We start from the raw sequence: 15,617 nt of genomic DNA on the forward strand, positions 1-15,617 counted from the left end.
GTCTGGATTTTGTGGATTTCGTGAGTTAGGACAAGTTTCAAGAAACAAGAGATTTAATTCTTGCAAGTGAGCCAGGTTTAAGAAAAAAAATGAATAACAGTACAAGTGGCTTGGGGGTAAGGCACAGGTGACAAAGTGGCTGGAAAACCACAGCTCTGGATTAAGCTTATGAGGAATGGCCGAACACCAGGCCAGCCCAGAAGACAGAGAGATGCCCTCTGGGAAGGAAAATGTCCTCAAGGAACAGTATGCCACAGGCCCTGGGTAAGGTTAGGGAGGGGAAACCACCCCTCACATTTCCTTCCGCCCACAACTCATGCCTGCCTCCAAGCTGAAGAGCTGCAAAAAAGAACAAGTAAAAACCACAGCAGTTTTGTCAATAATCATAACGTGCTACTTTTGTAACAAGTATTATTTTAGCTTTAAAAAAAAAAAAAACAGTGCCGTTTCACTCAACTTTCCATGGGACATTGCAAGCAGGAGCCGTTGGGGCAATAGGAGACAAGTGTCTCCCTGATGCTGTTAGCAAGCTCGGGACATGAGAGCCCTACCTCAAGGGCAGGAGTGTGGCCACTGCCCCGGCATGAGCTGCAACGGGGACGACGCCACAGTGAGCCAGAGAAGGGAACAGCTCTGGCAGGGGGAGGAGGTGGCCGAGAGGGCAGTCCACAAAGAGTGAAGGTAAACCGCCCTCGCCCTCTGGGAGCGTTTCAAAGGAAGCTGTAATCCTGTATTCTTGCATGTTTGTCCCATCTTTCTCCCGTGTGTGTGTGTGTGTGTGTGTGTGTGTGTGTGTGTGTGTGAGATTAATGGCCATTTATACTAGAGCATAATACAAATATAATTTATAAATACATAAACATCCAAGTGTATACTCAAAATGGCTTATGGGTGGGAGGTGGGATCAAAAACCGGGCAGGATCTAACTCCACCTGCCCGGATTGCCGCCAACACTTCCTCTGCGTAAACTATATCTCCCCGACCAGATGCTGAGGGAGGGAGGGAGGGAGGGTTTGAGGAGCTGTTGGGGGCACCCGTCCCACTGAGTTCACACTACCTTCTGCTGCATCAGGGTCTCTAGGGACTGGAGGACCCAGGCTTCTCAGGAGCAAAGGGTTTAGGGAGGCTCTGTAAAGTCCATTCAGAGTCCCAGAAGGAGCACAGAGCTTACCTTCCGAGGGAGGAACCCTGGAGCCCCAGCACACACTAGTGTGCAATCCTGGGTGAGCCACTGGGAACTTCAAGCTCATCTTCCGTCAAATCAAGAGCTAATAACTGATATATATATACCTTGTGGCACTGTTGAGAGACTCATACGAGGGAAGACAAAAGGGCTTTGGGAAATCACACAGCATTTTCTTTCTCCCAGGTATTATCCTAGGCATGGGGTGGCCCCAGAGGTCCCAAAGCTCCAAAGCCTGCAAAGAGCAGGTGCTGCAGGGCCAGCCAGGGGTACCTGCGCTGAGGCCCCTGCCCAGACAAAGCCAGGCCCCTGCTCAAGTGGACCAGAAGTCATGCACAGCCCAGGCGAGCTAGAGCACTGGCTCTCAGCCACTCATACCGACCATCAGCCACCTCTGCTGTCTCCAGGCTCCCGCAGCTTCTGGGAAAGTTCAAGGGCAAGGAGGCTTTCACTCTTTGACTCTTCTTGTTGATGTCTGCCAGATGTTTAGGGGGAGAAGGGAGGAGGGGAGACAGCTGACACACACACAGAGGCAGGTACTCATTCTGAGCACCCCAGGGGTCCTCTAGCCTCAGAGGTGATCCTTATCACCCAAGCCTCTTGCTTCCTGGCCACAGCACAGGCTGAGTCGTGCATGTTGCAGAGAACACACTAAACTTGGGCTGTTTTGTACGGTTGCAGGTTCGGAGGCTTTGGGGTTTTCTGCATCTGGCCTTGAAGCATCTAGAAACACTTGAATCCTTGGGTGATTCCCCCCCCTTTTCTCTCTCTTGTAGCCCTACTCACCCTGATGTGTACGAAACCCCACACCAGAGGCTCCCAAACCTTTGTGCAGCCTTTGGAGAAAATGTCTCCACTGACCTCCCCTGACCCATTCCCATCCTATTTCCTTAAGTCCCTGCCAAAGAACTCGTCCAGGAGCAGAAATACGCTTGCACTCCACATACTTCACCATTTCTGATCCTTGCCATTAGGGGAAGCAGGAGAGAGACAGAGCGAGGAGGCTCTACTCTACATTTTTGTGACGATGGTCAGAGGCTCATCTCTGCCTGTGTCTGGGGCCAAGAATCAGGGCAGGTCAAAGCCACTGCTTTTCACTACAGCTGATGGCACGAGAAGCAGGGAAACTGTCCTTCCCAGTTTTGTAAAGATGACGTCAGGCCTTTTCCTCTTCTCTGCTGACACCCTGAAATACTCCGTGAGCTTCTCGTGCACAGACACACGGCTGGCTGCTCGTCCATGTTCCCGTCTCCCCGCCCAGTTCCGTACCCGGAACAGGCAGATGCCGAAGCGAGCCGCGAGGACAAGGTGCGGCTGATTCAGCTCTATCCTTACGGGGCTCGCACAGTGTCTAACACAGCAGATGCTTCGTACTGCTTGCTTGACGAAAGCCGCTGGAATGAGCGGCCACCCCTCTCCCCGCCCTGCCCTGGCTGAGACGCCCAAATTAAATACAGGCTTCAAGGCACCTAGGAAATCTTGCAAATCAGTGCTGAGTCTCAGAGACCTGTTGCACGGGTGACAGCCTGAGATGGAGAGGTCACCCAGGTGTGAGCGCTCCCATCGGCCCAGGAAGGGGGTAAAGGTGAGAACGTGCTCTCACCACCGTGTCGACACAGACAGGGTCAGAAAGGCGGTCAAGCTCCACCCTACCTGTGCGTATGCCTTTACCATCAAAACACAGCAAGACAGGAGAGTATCAAAACCAGCCACATCATTTGTGGTTTCACTTCCATGGTGAATCATTGCCCTGTGCAGGTGCCCAAGGAAAGCGATCTCGGGGTTAAGTATCTGGTCGAGCTGACGGCGAGCCAGAGGCAACAGGGTGAAGCAGCGAGGGCTCCGAGCATGAGGTCCACACGCCAGGGTACAGCACGCCAGGTATCCTTGGGCCAATCATGAGCCTTCTGCGGCGGGAACGGTTTACCTGCCCTTCACCAGGGTGCGGCGAGGTGTGAAAAGTGCTTGGGCCACAGAAAATGCTCCACACCTGTGAATTATTTAAGGTGTTAACCTGGACGGAGTTACAGACGCCCCGTGGAAAAATCGTGGGCCACTATTTGCATAGACTGGGTGTGAAAAGCCATCCCCAGCCCCCTCCCCCAGCAGAGCAGTGCGGCCTCCCTGCCTCCAGGAGAGCCCCGGACTCTGGTTTCCTGAATCTGGTCCCGAACCACTGCCAGAGGCTCCGGGGCACCCGCGAAGGGAGGGAGAAAGCAGAAACTCTTTGCTGCCCGAGGGAAGCCAGCTGCTGAGGGCAGGCAGGAAATCTAAAAGGAAACAGGGAAGATGTCGCAGATGTGTCTCCCACGCACAGGGGGATTTTCCATGCAGCTAATAAGCTTAAGCCTCAGATCTCTCGCTTATGTGCACCCTTCCAAGCCCCTCTGCCCAGTTTGGTGTTCATGTTCCAAGAAGCCTCCAAAACCTTAAAGCTTCCGGCCCCACACAACCTGGATCTGCCCAGACTCCCTCCCCATCTCGTCCCCAACCCAGTAGCCAACACCCTCTGCCAGCCAGCCTCCTCCCAGCGGACATTCACCTGCCTAGCCAGCTTGGGTTCCTGCCTCCAGGCCCCGGCTCACGACATTCCCCTGCCGGGACTGCCTTTTCCCTAACTTTCTGGCCTGATGAACTCCTACTCACTCTTCAAGACCCACAGCAAATACTACCCACAGCGGGAAGCCTTTTCCCAAGTCGCAAGCAGAATCAACACTCGCCCCCACTGCACTCGGCATGTCCCTCTGTCACAGCACAGACACGCCACACGGAGACTGCAGTTTTGACGGTCAGACTCCCTGCCCAGACTGTCTGCTCCCCCACAATATCCACGTGGGCTTGTCTGACTCTACCTCCCCAGAGCCTGCTGGCTCAGAGCTGGCCCCACCTCCACCCCAGGTTCTCGGCAAATGCTTCTTACATCAATGAACCCACGAATGGCCCTCGTGCTAGGGACAATGACAGAGTGATTCTGAAAGGTGAGAGTTGAGTCCTGGTGTCCCATCTGCAGCCAATGCTCTCACATCTAGCCACCCCTCCTGGACACCTTATTGGCCAGCCCTGAGAAACCGTTCCTGGAGCCTGTGCGCCCTCTTGTGGCTGAAACGGCCACCAGCACCTCCTCTACCAGCATCTACACAGATGCCTGATCCCCACCCAGCGCGCTGGGTTTACCTGCGTCTTATTCACATGGAGGCTCAAGTCTGTAATTCCTTGGCCTGGAAGGGACTACAACAGGACTCATCTCACCTGTGGTCTCAAACACCCCGTCCGCCTTGGACCCGGTTCCCCCGACAGGGACGATGGGCTCCATCCATTCAGGAGGGCTCAGAGAAGAAAAGGGAAGGCCGTCCCTGCTTCCTGTGTCTCTGGTCCAACATGCCCACCTGTGGCTTCCGGGGCCGGCCCGGCAGCCTACGAGTGAGGCTGGACCTCCAGGCCCAGCGCCTCCAAGACACCTGGGAGTCGTGCCAGGGAGGGTGGGCAAAGTCACACCCCACCTGCTGGTTTCTGAAGGAGCCCGCCAGTGGCTCTATCCCAACTGCCTCCCTCCATCTGTACCACACGGTGCCACCCCCCACCCCAGCCCTGCCACCTGAAACCAGCAACAGCAAACCCCTGTGCTTTCTCCAGACCGTGATGCCAGTCACTGAGGCGTGCCTTCTGCCGGTGTCCCCCACCCTCCGTCCCGCCAGTTAAATATAGTCATTTCTCTATCTTCCCTACTCCTGAAGAAGTCAGAGTCTGAGACTACCCACCCACCCACACACTCTACCCAGTTCACTTACATCCTCCTTTTCGCACCATTTTATGGCTGCCTACAAAATGCCACTTAACAATCACCTCTCCCAGGAAGTCCTCCTTGATTACTCAATAATCATATGGCATTGTTTTGATGCACAGGAATAAGAGAGACAGCCCCAGACCTCGGTGGGGGAGACAGAGGGGCGGAGGTGATATTACAGTGGTTATTACAGGGCAGCTGGTGCTTTAAGAGGTGAGCAGGGGGGCTCTAAGGGCACTGAGGGCTGCACAAACCCGATTCGAGGGTGGTGTCACAGAAGTGTTCCCGGATGAGGTGACATGTGCAGAGTTGGAAAGGACGACTAAGTCATCAGCTGCCATGCAGAGGAGGTGATGAAAGAAGGCGCTCTAACCTCAAGGAAACGAGAGGCAGGAGAGGCGGACACTGAAGGTTCAGTGTGGTCAGAGGCTTTGAGGGTCAAGTCGTGGCCAAGGGCAGGTCACCAGGGGCCTTGCTGCTGAGAGAGATGCTGGGAGCCCGGTCCAGGGCAGGCAAGGTGGGGAGGCAGCCCAGTCTGGCAATCAGCTCCATGCAAGTAAGGAAGGGGGGACAACCCTGGGATGCTGATGTGGGCAACAGGGGACGGCAGTCCGCTCACAGCAGAAGGCAATTTCGTTCTGCCCTGTTGGATTCCAGGTACCTTTGGACCTTCAAGAGAGGTCTCCCGGGCAACGGAAATACAGATTTATCGCTTGGGACAATTCTCTGGACTAGACAACTTAATTCGGGAGAGAGCAGCACCCAGGTGACAGATGCAACCTTGGAAGTGGACCAAGTCCCCAGGGAGAGGATACAAGCAAGAAAGGGAGGGCCACAGTGGGAGCCCGAAGGATTATGCCAACCACCAGGTGGAGGAGACAGAAAAGATCATCCAACCAGGAGGCGACGGGAATCACGGTAGCAGAAAGTCTCCGGGGCGGCAGGCAAACTCTGCAGAGAAGTGCGGCGAGGCCATCGTGCACTTGGCAGTGGTCACAACACCAAGGACGTCAGGCCTCGGCGGGAGCAGTCCCGGCGGAAGGAAGGAAGGGAGCGAGGCCAGACCACGTGGGTGGCAGCAAACGTGGGCAGAAGGGGTGCCCGAGAGCGGGGCACCACAGAAAGACCACGTGTTTCCACGAGAAGAGGGGGCTGACCTCTCTCCCCCTGGCTGAGCAGTGAGGGGAAGGGAAGCCACCTGGCAGTGGTTAGAGCTGGACATAGAGTCCAGGGAGTTGACAGGAGGAGGCCTGGATGATGCTACACGCTGTAGAAAGGGGTGCTGGCGACCTGGATGGCTAATTAATGCTTGGAGAGGGGGGTTCAGAAGGCTTTGAAAGGATGAAGAACTTTCTGCTGCAACCGAAGGAAAGATACAGAGGGTTTTGGACACAGATTCGTCTGTGGTTGTGCGAGGGGTGGAGAGAGGCAAGGAACCGAAGGTCTCTACTGCCCCTGTGCGGTCCCAACATTGGTTGAGAGGACTGGGGGAGCGGGCAGCATGCTGGGGAACCTGAGAGCCCTGAAAGTTCGACAGAGCCACCATGGGGAGAGTGCCGGTCATGGATATGGAGAGGGATCGTCGGGGGCGGGGACAGGTCAGGCGGGAGGTCGGAGACAATGCTGTTGCTGTGGTCACGTCCCCAAGGCTGAAGTTTTCCAGCATCCCAGGTGCAGGCGTGAGGAGGTGGAGGGCTGGCATTTGGCTGGCCAGGTGTTGGCAGGAGAGAGGTGTGCTGAGGGCACTGGCCTTGGGGGCTGGGTGGGGGAGGATAGAGGGCAAAGCCAAGAAGGGGCTGCCGGGTTGAGAGAGACTGGACGGTCCGGGAGCTGGATCTTTAGGACACTGAGGAGCAGGCGTGATGAGGACGAGGGAGTGGGAGGGCGGGAGGACAAGAGAGCAAGGCGGGAGGACGGACAGCTGGCGCCTGAGTTTCACCAGGCCAAGAAGACACCGAGCCGCGGGCAACATGGCGGGCAGCGGGGCTGAGGCCTAGGTGAAGGTTTCTCAAGAATGGGGGGGGGCGCTAAGGTGCCAGTCAAGGAAGCATCCGTTCACGTCACCCAGGGAGGGGGGCTGGACTTAGAGACGTCAGACTCTTCCTTGAAAGAGTGACGGGGTCAGCACTGGGAGACACGACAGGAGGGGCCACGGATGGTTCTGCCTGGAGGCTCGAAGTCCCAGACGCGAAAGGGTTTTATTTCACGTGGCCTTGGGAGGTGGAAATGTTTAAGCAGTGACAGCAGTGAGCTGGAAGAATACTGCCCCCTCGTCTTCCCTCCTACCTCCTCGAACACGACGAGCGGAAGACTAACCACTGGCTGTGGACAAAAAGCAGCCAAGGGTCCTCAGGTTTGAGTTTGGGAAAGGAAAGGGGTCTTTCAGAGAAACGTTGAGAACACAGAGTCTTTCTCCCAGAATGGAGAGGAGGAGGAAGGGGAGGAGGAACTCAGAGCAGTATGGAGAGAAGAGAGCTGCGATCAGCCTGCATCTAGCACTTAAATTTGGATGACGGGGACAGAAGGCCAGGGGACAACTGGCCAGAACTCTAACTTCAGAACAGACTGAGGCTCCTGAGGACAGAGGCCTGGGAATGCCTGCCGGACGGCACACCCTTCCCATGGGTTTCTAAACTGAACGCGCCCGGGAGAGGTTACGGCCCCCACCTCCCCCAAGAAATCCCAGTGACAGGTCTCAGGACCAGCCAGGCTCCAGCCCCCCGTGCCTAGAACTCCAAAACAGCAGCAGACCAAGCTCCTGGGGCCACCCATGCCTCTCCAGAAAGAGCTGCTGTTGTCCAGCTGGATTGTCCATCCAAGGGAATACAATCCCCATCACTCCCCAACCACCTCCGGGTTGCATGGAACCTTGATTCGCTCCACCCCGCTCCTCCCCATCCAACCTCATACGCACACACGTGGGTGCACACACGCACACACGCTCCAGTCAATCAACTTGGCACCGACTCCCCCCCCCCACTCCTTGCCCTCCTGGCAGTCTGAGGGCATGCCGTCACTAGGATGATTAAGAACAGAAAAGGAGATGAGCACTCACCCTGGCGAAGCACAGGGCTCAGGCCTCCCGCCCGACTTCCCACTGCTCAAGGCACAGAGACCTGAAGCATCTATGTCTTAAAGGCAAGGCCTACACACGCAGCCATCCATCAAAACCAATGGTCCCTTGCAAGGGGCCAACCTGTTGGAAGGGAGGCAGATGTGAATCAGACCCGAAGTCACTCCGATCTCCCTTTTTCCAGTAATCCCCCATAACCTCTGCTCTGTGGAGCAATTTTTGTGGAATTAAACACGAACGGCTTCAAAATAAATAATTACATTTCCGTCTTCAGCTGATCCAAGCTGATCGTTTGACAGCTGGCCACAAGAGCGGAAAGATCACAGGCAGGAGATTAAACGCTATTGACCCTATGGCCTAGCTGGAGGCTGGTTCTCCCCAGTTAGAACTGTTGTAATGGTTTTTAAAAATATCTCAGGCACCCGTGCCCTGGGGGGCCAGCCACTCTGTTATGGGGGCCGTTACACTGGAGGCCAAGAGAGGAGGGCCCCAGAAGCAGAGGGGCCACCCTCCTGGGCTCCCTTCTGCCAGGTCCCTCTCAGGGCTTCCCTGTAGCCCCCTGGGTGGTGGTCCACTGCCCCCTTTCCTAGGTCTTCCCCTCCTTCCATTCAGGTCTCTCTCTTCCTAGCCCAATCTCAGGTTTAGTGTTCATCCCAGGGCCAGGGCTGGAAAGGGACCCATGGAGGAGGTGACGCAGGCCTAGGCACATGTGGGCAGGGTCTGGCAGCCATGACATGGGCACAAGGAGAAACGAGAGACCTCAGGAAGGGGTGCCCAATGTGTGGGTGAGAGGCAAGGGTCAGGGACCAAAGTGGCGTGAGTGCAGAATCCTGGAAGAAGGGCTTGAAATAGGGACCAAACCAGAAACCCACTTGCAAGAACGTGAAAAAACTCACACATTGAGGAAACTCGGGTATAGGCATGTCTATTAAAGAGAGTCGGGGAGGGATGCCTGGGTGGATCAGTCAGTTAAGCGTCTGACTCTTGATCTCAGCTCAGGGCATGATCTCTTGGTTCGTGGGTTCGAGCCCCATGTTGGACTCTGTGCTGACAGTGCGGAGCCTGCTTGGGATCCTGTCTCCCCCTCCATCTGCCCCTCCCTTGCTCTCTAAAGAAACAGATAAATAAAACTTGGGGGGGAAAAAAGGGACAGAGTTGAGGAGCCAAGAGTGGGGATTCTCTCTCTCTCTCTCCCTCTTCCTTCCCTCCCCTGCTCTCTCTCAAAATAAATAAATAAAACTTTTAAAAACAGAGAGAGAGAGAGTTGGGGAGCCAAGAGCTGAGGTAGGGGTAGGGCTGGGTCCACCTCAGACTCCAGGACAGGAGTACAGTGTGTGTTCTGCCTCCGGGCGAGAAGGCTCTGGAATCTGACCATGAGCCCAGACTTAGGGACTTGGGGAAGAAACGGGGTGTGGACGCCCTTCTGCAGAAGAGGTACTAATGACTTCAGAGTATCCCCCCCCCCCAACTTCCCTGTCCGTAGAGCAGAGAACTGTGCTTCTGAGGTTTCGCTGGTAACTCTAGGGAAGCAGCAGAGGTCAAAATAAGGCACTTTACAATTTGAACAGACATGTCGCCAGAGGCCCAGGCATCGTTGGGGTGAGGCTGCTCTCACGGGGCCAGGTCCTTATCTCAGAGGCAGGGCCCTCCCAGCGCCAAGCCCTCAGACTGGTTTGGGTCCTGGCTCTGGTACTTACTGGGGCATCACCTCCCTCATCTGCGTCAACGAGTGGCTTTAGAAGGCCCACCTCACGGAGCGCTTTAAGGCTTAAATCAGAAAACCTGTGGAAGAATTTTGCCAGCTGCCAAGCACTGCACAAACGTTTGCCCCCAGTGATGAAAATATAAAAGGGGCATCTGGGTGGCTCCGTCGGTGAAGTGTCCAACTTCAGCTCAGGTCATGATCTCTTGGTTCGTGAGTTCGAGCCCCGCGTCAGGCTCTATGCTGACAGCTGGGAGCCTGCTTCAGATTCTGTGTCACCCTCTCTCTCTCTCTCTGCTGCTCCCCAGCTCATGCTCTGTCTCTCTCAAGAATAAACAAACATAGGAAGGAAGGAAGGAAGGAAGGAAGGAAGGAAGGAAGGAAGGAAGGAAGGAAGGAAGGAAGGAAGGAAGGAAATATAAAAATAGGAGTTCCATTCCCAGGACAAGCAAAATGATGGGCCTTTGGGTGCACCGGGGCCCATCGGGATGCCCCAGTCCCCGGGCCTTCTAGATGTAGTTCTAGCTCTATTCCTTGGCTGCTCTGCCTGGAAAAGCAGTCTGGATGGCCCCACTCACTTCGGGCCCAGATGAAACCTTGGAGTGTCTTTGGGAGCCTCTGGATTTGGGGGCCCAGGGGGAGGTGCTCAGCCCCTGCTGGGTAAGATGATCAGTGCCCGCCCCCCTCCCGCCCCACTCCCTGTCTGGCAGGGAAAGCGGAAGGGGAATACCGGCCCCATGAAGCAAGCGAAAACCCTGCAGGCCCAGAAGGTGGAAAAAAATGCGATTAGCATTTTATCTCTGCACCCCGAGCCTGGGAGCCGCGTCTGCATGCCCGCCTCTGTGGGACGCTGGGCAAACGCAGCCAGGACCTTGTCTGTCCACTCCGGTGCCTCTCCCCGGGGAGCCTGCCTAGAGTCTGCGCCCAGAGCCCAGACATCTCCTCTCCTGACCGCCCTGCAGAGCAGGGAGGCGGAGGGAGGCTGAGGCTTTCCTCCAGCAACAGGAGTCCCAGCCCCTTTCCGTGCTCCGAGTGCGAACACCCTCTCCCACTTCCCCCACAGCCCTCTTGCAATTAACTCCTGGTGCCGATGACAGCCCTGGGAAATGTTAAAATAAGATGTGGTGGCTCTGGAAGGCATGAGTCAGGGTTGGGCAGCAGCCAAAGCTGCCACCAGTCTCCCTTCCCCAGCTGCCGGCGGACTCGGGACAGGGAGCCGGCAGCCCCAGGAAGCATTCGTGGTGGAGACCCAGAGGTGGCTGCCTCACTTCCCTCCCAAGCTTAGGGTCCTCTGTGCCCCTGGGTCCCAGGTGGGGCACAAGCAGCTGCCATTGGCTGGCTGGAGCCCCACCCCCGGGCCTACAGAGGGTCCCTCTTTTCTTCACCTCTAGCAAATCCCCTTCTCCCCTCTCTTCCTCTGGTTCCCTGCCAGCTCCCGGTCCCCTGGAATGCTGGTTCCAATCTGGCTTCCAAATCTCCTTTCAGCCAGACACCGGCCCTCACATCAGCTCCCCTCCTGCTCAGCTGCCCTCATTCTTTGGATCCCTAGGCTGACACTCCCGCCGGCCCTTCATCTTCCCTTACTGATCCCAGAACGAGGGACGGAGCGAGCACCTCCACGCTACAAATCCAGCCCCGTGTCCTGCAGATGCAGCGGTCCTGGCTGCAGGTTTGGGGGAGTCCAGCGGGGAGGCCCCCGGGCCAGCAGAGCCTCCCAGAGATGCCGCCCCCCCCCCCCCCCGCCAGAGGCATTGGCCGGTGCCAGCACGTGGCCCGAGCCCCGCTTGTCCAGACACGGGGCTTCTCACACCGCCTTCTCAGGGGCAGACGCACACCGCCCACGTCCAGTGGGGGTGACTCAGGCTGTACTTGGGCCCGGGCTCCGAGCCCAGCATCGCCCCCACCCCCTCCGAGAAGAGAAGGGTGAAGAGACCAGGCTCTTGGCCTCCAGAGCCTTGCCGCAAACCCCGGACCCGAGCCCGGCTTCCCATCTACGAGGCGGAGGAAGGAACGCCCGCCTGGCGAGACCGTTGGCAACGCCGGGTGCCATATTCACGCAACGCGTTCAGCAGAGTCTGGTAAGTTCTCACTCGACACGTAGCATTTCTTGCTGCGGTTACGCCAACGTATTGATTTTTTAAAATAGTTACTCCAGGGACCAGCGGGATGAGTCCCCACCTCAGGTGACCTCCTTCCTGGCATCAGGGTCCCATGGAAGCCAAATCAGTAACTGGGCACCAAATGAACACACAATCAGATCAAGGGAAGGGGGTGGGGGGGTGTGAGGGAAATTTTCTCTCTGAAAAGGCCCCACAGCCCCCACTAGGGCTCCACCACAGTTCCTCTCCATCAGGAACCTACCAGCATCCCCCACTCCCAGGCCCTGTCCTCTGACCTGGGTTTGTTCAGAGCCATGCAGCTTATTTCCTGTGCACCCGGGATCCCCCCTGTGACGACGCCTTCTCTGTCTAGACGTGTGTCACCGACTCAAGCCAGAGTAGGCCCCTGCTCCCCAGGCCTCTGAGATGGCATTTCTCTTCCCATTATGAGTTGGCTTCAGAAAACCAGCCCTCAGTATTCAGAGGCTTCACCGCTTTTGCAGCCCACGGCCCGGCTGCCAGGGTGCAAGCGTGTGCCGCTTGCCACGCACAGGGTGTGACGGTTACGAAGGGCTTCACCCCACGCACTGCCTCGGCCCCGGTTTATTATGACCCAGTCTTCCCGCTCTGCACTGTAAGGTCCTTAGTGACCACCCGGCACGCGGGCTCACGGTTCTGTTCCATCGCAGGGAAAAGCAAGTCGAGAGAAGCAGCCAGGAAGGACTACTGCGTGAAGGCAGACACCCCTTTGGTTCCCAGGGGCCGGGACCACGGGTCAGCCTGGCTCCTCTCCAGACCCTGCCTGAGGGCCCCCTGCCCAGCAGAAGCAATGGTGACACCGCCTCTGACCCCTTCCCGCGGCCCAGCTGGGGGGTCGGGAATAGAGACCGGGCAGCTGGCTGGGGCTCTGGCCCCTTTGATTCTGCAACTGAGAACCGGGCAGATGGTGGGGGCAGAAGGAAGGTGGGGCCAAGTGCTTTATCCAAGCAGGCCTCTCTCCATCCCTCCCTCCGCACCACCCCCCCCCCCCACCCCTCGCCCTCTGTCTCGTCCACATCTCCGTGCTTCTGCCTTCTCACCGCCTTCTGTTTTCCTGTCCATGGCCCTCACTTCCCGTCTCAATCCTGATCTTTCCATTTCTTTCAGCGGGGAAGGAATTTCCTAGATACCTTTCTTCTCTCCTTCTTGTTTTCTGTTTCTCTTCCTCTCTCCTCTTCATTTTTCTTCCTTCATTCCTAACTCTGCTTCATTCTCTTGCTTCCCCCCCCCCCCAATCTGTTCTTCTCTTCTTTTCCCTGCCACAGGAAAATACTAAAACGGAAGAAGACAACCACGAGCCTCCCGTCCACGTCACACACCCTGTCCCCCAAACACACAGAGCCCGGGATCCCACCAGAGGGGCAAGCTGGTAGTTCCACATGCCGTCCTCAGAGGCGTCACCGACAAAACCACTAGCCTTCTCCGTGTCAAGCCCCAGGTGGACCCTCAGACAAGCACATCCTGACCGGGGACAGCCCAGAAATTGCAACTCAGAAATGACCGGACTCAGAAACGATGCCCCCCCCCCCCCCCCCGCGGAGCCTCAGTGACCCAACACCTATCCCAGCCTTGGCACCTGCTCGGCACCCACACCCCCTCCTGCCCCACCAGGCTCCTCCCCTGCCCTTCACTTTGCTTATCTTCGCACCAGAAGATGAGAGCAAGGGCACACCCAGCCTCATCAGGCTTTCCCAATTACTTTTGCCTGAAGCCCCATGAGTAGGAGCCTGCCCACAGCCTAAGACGGCTCAGAAGAGGAAGAAAACAAGGGGAACCTACACTTTGGGTGGTTCCCAGAAATACGATATGGAAAAGGTCTGGCCCCTGGGAAGGCTAGAGACTGGACAGGAGACACCAGTACTGCCTTATGAACTCATCACGTTTGAACTCATTGCATTTCCTTCAAGCACTCACTCACCTGGGCCCTGCCTGGGCGAGGGGTGCCCGCAGCCCAAGACCCCCAGAAGCCTGACCAAGCAGGATAGCTCCACCCACCGCTCTCACGGGCATCTCTGACTCAACCTGCTCAAATCCAGACTCTTTATCTCCCTCCCCACACTCACCCCTCACTGCCATCTGCCACCTCGGTCAACGGTACCACTATCCGCCCACAGTCACTCAGAGAGCCGGGGCTCACCCTGGATCCTCCCCCTGCCGTGTTTTCCAAACTTATTAGTCACCGAGTCCAGTTCACGTGTAAAATTTCCCTCTCCTCTCCTGTCCCCTTCACCTGGGTTCAGGACCTCATCCTCGCTCACCTGGACTTCTGCAGAAGCCCTTCTTATTCTCTCTCCCCCAGTCTCTCATTCCACCACTGCCAGGGAAGGGCTTCCGAAATTAACCAAACAAGTCCTTGTCCTGCTTCAACAGCTTCCACTGGCTCCTTACTGCCTAGAGCCAGGATGCCCAAACTACTTTGACTGCTGTGTCTAATCAAACAGATGCTGGTATCCATCCCTAACGGTGTATTTTTATCTATGTGTCTATGCACTTACATGTGCCATCATCCCCCGCAATATCTAAAAGACCACAAACCTTTAGGGAAAGAATATTACTGACATCAGGAGATTTGAATCTATGTTGCCAATTACCTTGGTAATTTTGACTATTTCTGGTCTGGCTTCCACTGGTTACAATTGGATTGTTACCACTTTTAACTCAGGATGGAAAGAGGACAAGGGGCCCTTTGAGAGCAGGCTGGGGTGGGGGAGGGAGCAACAGCCTTGCCAAGTTCTTGCTGTCCCGCTTGCGCTTGGGTGACCCACCCTCTCTCCAGCCCCCAGTGTCTTTCCAGGAAACTTGTTGAGACCTTGTCCATTGTGTGAGGGTCAGCTAGTTAAAGTCAGATAAGAGCACCCATAAATCCACTGCAGGAACAGATGTAAATATGTTACAATGTGCTAACAGTGAGGGAGGACGGCAAGGAGCCCCTGGCGATTTCATGGAACCCCTCACCCCATTTCCCTCCGACCCTCCCTGACGCAGGCAACATGCATGGCATAGGGGCTAAGTACAGGCACCAGGGTCAACCCGTAAGGTAAATATTCGAGAAGCTCCAATTCTTTTTTTTTAAAAATGCTTATAAATAGAGGCTTCGATTTTTTTCCTCCTCTCCCAGTGGATCATCTTGCATAATTCCAGGGCTCAAAAACCCTAGTTTGAGAACTTCTAGTGTATACAAAAGGTCTGCGTCCAAATTCCTCATTTTGTGTAAAGGTCCCGCCAAAGAAGATGTCTTGTAAATTTCTCCTAATCGGGGCTATGGAGGATTTATGTTCCCAGCACGAGGCTGGCGTGGAGCAGGTGCTCAGTAAATATTTGTGGAATTAATAGCTGGTTCCCCAAACACATACAGCCTCCTCTCTGGACTGTGAATGTTCTTTTCCCCCTTAGAGCCCGGACTCTTTCACTTAGCAAGTCCTTGTTCAGCCTCATAAGCTCAACTCAAATGTTACCTCCTCCGCGGAGAGTGCCCCGACCTCGGGCTCTGTTTGTTCTTTCAGTACAGCATCTTCCTACGGATCAGAGGGCAAGGTCTGGGCCAGGTCACCCCCACCCACCCAGTCACTCGCCACCCACCTCTCCACCCTGGTCAAGAGATGTGGAGGCAGGGAAGGCACTTCATCTGAGTGTCCCCAGTGCCCAGCACACTGTAGGTTCTCAGTCAATGTCTGATGAATCAGAGATTCACAGAGCCAGGAATGAGGTCAAGGGATGGTCCAGGCCAGAGACTTCCA

At 56.1% G+C, this 15,617-nt stretch overlaps 1 protein-coding gene and 1 long non-coding RNA gene across 2 annotated transcripts in view; one reads left to right on the forward strand and one right to left on the reverse strand.

Annotated features, from left to right (window-relative positions):
* The window catches only part of SMIM35 (small integral membrane protein 35), a 53,753-nt gene that overhangs the window by 30,680 nt on the left and 7,456 nt on the right, over positions 1-15,617 (reverse strand). The window lies entirely within an intron of this gene.
* On the forward strand, positions 11,542-13,580 carry LOC122231034. The gene is made up of 3 exons (XR_006208142.1): positions 11,542-11,820; positions 12,531-12,673; positions 13,146-13,580. It is a non-coding gene; the product is annotated as an uncharacterized LOC122231034 (long non-coding RNA).

The sequence above is a fragment of the Panthera tigris genome, chromosome D1, assembly GCF_018350195.1.
Source record: "Panthera tigris isolate Pti1 chromosome D1, P.tigris_Pti1_mat1.1, whole genome shotgun sequence".
NCBI lineage: Eukaryota > Metazoa > Chordata > Mammalia > Carnivora > Felidae > Panthera > Panthera tigris.